The 3,296-nt window shown below is 37.9% G+C and overlaps 1 pseudogene; it reads left to right on the top strand.

The window, feature by feature from the left end:
• Window positions 1-939: 939 nt before the first annotated feature.
• On the top strand, window positions 940-1,039 carry LOC124244305 (uncharacterized; annotated as a pseudogene).
• The last annotated feature ends 2,257 nt before the right edge of the window (window positions 1,040-3,296 follow it).

Consider the following 3,296-nt stretch of genomic DNA (forward strand, 5'->3'; position numbering starts at 1 on the left):
ATAAAACTATTTACCTCAATATCCTGTGTTTTATACCATGTGTGTGGTTTTCAATGATCAATTATACAGCATATGAAAAGGCAAGAAAAACACAGTCTGCCTAGACAACACAATCATCAGAGTGGCACTCAGGATGCAAATAACGTGACTATGGGGCAGGGAATGGAAATAACTATGGTTGATACGTTAAAGGTTCTAATGCAGTGATTCTCAACTAGGGAGGGGAGGTGCTGTCCCCACAAGGGAACATCTGATCATGTCTGGAGACAGCTTGATTGTCTCGACTTGGCATTTCTACTGGCGTCTAGAGGGTAGAGGCCAGAGATGCTGCTAAATGTTCTACAATGCACAGGACAGCCCCTGGCAGCAAAAAATCATAAAGTCCAGAATATCAACAGTGCTGAGGTTGATAAGCTTTTCTTTAATGGAAAAGTAAACAATATGTAAGATCAAGTAGGAAATTTCACCAAAGAGATAGAAACTGTAAGAAAGAATCAATTGAAAATGGCAGAAATCAAAAGCATAGTAATAGAAGAGAAGAATGTCTTTGATGGCCTCATCAGTAGAACCAAGGAAAGAATTAGTCAAGTTAAAGACAAATCAATAGAAATAACTCAAACTGAAACGCAAAGAGAAAAAAAGAATGAGAAAACCCCCAAGAACAGAGCATTTAACAGTTGTGAGAATTTAGCAAATAAAGTAGTATAAGTATAATTGGAACGAGCAGGTAAAGAGAGAAAAAGGACAGAACTATTGCAAAAAATTGTGCCCAAGAATTTTCCAAAATTACTGAGAGACAGAAACTACAGTCCCAGAATCTCATAGAATATCCTACTTAACATTCATTCTACTTAATGAATGTCAAATACACAGACACACGCACACAAACATACTCAGGCATAACATTCACATTGCTGACAATCAAAGGCAACGTGCACACTGCATGAGCAGATATGGTAAAACTGGAAAGATACAAAGAAGATTGGCATGACTTCTGCCCAAGGATAATGCAAAACTTCATTAACATTATTTAACTGTACACTAAAATATGGTCAGATGGTAAATTTTATGTTACGTGTTTTTTTCCACAGCTGAAAATAAAAAAATAAAATATTTTGTAAAAGCCTAAGGGAAAGAAAATATTGAAGAAGCCCAAGAAGAAAGACATATTTCTTAGAGAATACGCATTCTGAATGGGGATAAGATTGTCCATGAAGAGGGTAAAGTTGGCTCTTGAAGGGGCAGAAAAAATCCTACATGTTGCCATAGTTTGTGGTCCTCCAAAGCATAACTTTTATTGAAAAACATGTTATTCCTTGGGTTAAATACTTTTATCTTAAGAGAGAAATTTAAATTTAGTTATTTTTTTCCCTTTAGAGGAAGGGATAATGATAATAACAAGGTTGATTAAGACCACTACTTGCAGAAGAACAAGGATAAGAATTTTCTGAAGAAATTTTTCAATAAGTACCCTCATGATAGAGGCCTTCAATGTCTCAGTAGGAGTTCATTGTGGTACCTACCCCTGGGGTCGAGTTACACAACCAGCCTCCAATGCACAGAACGTTTTGTGTCTCTGAGAACAGCATGAAGCTGGCCTCATCCTCCGGAGGGGAAAGCAGACAGCCAAGAAGACTCACACATTGTCGGGCCTGTTACCAAGTCCCAGCTGTGCCAGCTGTGGTGTTGGAATGCGCTCCTTGAGGATTGAGGAGAAAGGTTATTGCCCAGTTACTTACGACAATTATCCTGAGAAAGCTATTTTAGTAAACACAATCCCCCAGACCTATGATTGTGATTCAGGAGATAGCTTAAATTGATAAGCTTTTAACTAACTCATTTATTCCCTTTCCTTCAAAATTTATTGAGCATTTACGATACACTGAGTTATATCTAGGCATACAAAGATAAATGAACCATCCTCTTCAGCTAGAGTGAAGAATCACATGACAGGGGACTGGCCTTGTTATCAAATTTTACATGTTTATTAAGTTATTCTTGTAGTCAGTGGGAAGCTTTTGGTGGATTTTAATAATTGACTTTCTATTTTTGTTTGTGTCAAGGTAGTAATTCTCCCAGAGCAATTTATAAAGCATTACTCATTACAAGTTCCCTGATGATTCAAGCATTAAGGACCATATGAAGTAGCAGGAAATATTACAAAGAATACAGCCTACATTATTTTTCAGGCCAACCACTTCGGCTTGGATTAGTGCAAACATTGTGACGTCTCTAAAGTAGTAGCTGCTACTTCATACAGAGGATGTTAAATTACCTAATTAGAATTACCTTGTAGTCTTCCGCCTTCTTTAAATCAATAGCACCAAGTTTCCTTTCTTTATAATTCTAGTGAAGCTAGAAATCAATAATACCAGATGATCTTAGCACAGAAAGAAATCTGAAGAAATGGAAAATATTCATGACTTAGCAGCTCAAGCAGCAAAGGAGTAGCGATGCAGTTTTCTTGCCAGCCCTAAAATTGTCAGTCTATTAAATTTCCACCCTATTAAAATTACTATTCTTATTTCAGGTGTACTAAGATGTAGTAGTTATGGTTCTTAAAAGAGTTGTAATCTTTTGAAGACACACTAAGATACAGATGAAATTATATGATGTCTATGATCTCCTTAAAATGGTTGGAGGAAATGGGAAGTGAGTAGGGCAATGGATTAAACAAGATTGGCTACAAGTTGATAATTGCTGAAGCCAGGTGATGTGTTTGTAAACAGTGTCTGCCTCCAGTATGATATTTACAAAAATGGAAAATTAGAGGATGCCCTGAGAGCATTGAGAGGTACAGTAGTGGGAATGCTAGTTTGCAAGTGATGGAAATTTAGCTCTAAAAAATGAATTTTATCCTAATATTCAAGGTATGGCTTGGCTTCAGCATCACTAGAAACAGGATCTCAAATTGGCTCAAGACCCTCATGCTTGTGACCTCTATTAACTCTGTGACTTCATCTCATCCTACGCTTCCAGTGCCCACTCTACACCAGCCACACTGGTCTTCCTGCTGTTCCTCTGATATCCCAGGCACTTTCTCACCTTAAGACTTAGGACCTTGGCTGGAATGTGCTCCCCCATAATCCCTATGGCTAACTCTCTATCTGCCTTCCAAGTCTTTGCTTGGAAGTTCCAAGCGGTATTTCCTACCCTCTTCACTCTCAATCTCCTTTATTCTGCTATATTTGTGTTATCCAAGTTTCTTACGTTTTCATGGCATAATACACAGAGAGGTGTGCTAGAGAGGAAACTGACAAGGTGAGCTAGTCAGCGTTCCAGTAGCAGGTTACGGT

The sequence above is a fragment of the Equus quagga genome, chromosome 8 (assembly GCF_021613505.1).
Source record: "Equus quagga isolate Etosha38 chromosome 8, UCLA_HA_Equagga_1.0, whole genome shotgun sequence".
In the NCBI taxonomy this organism is placed as follows: domain Eukaryota; kingdom Metazoa; phylum Chordata; class Mammalia; order Perissodactyla; family Equidae; genus Equus; species Equus quagga.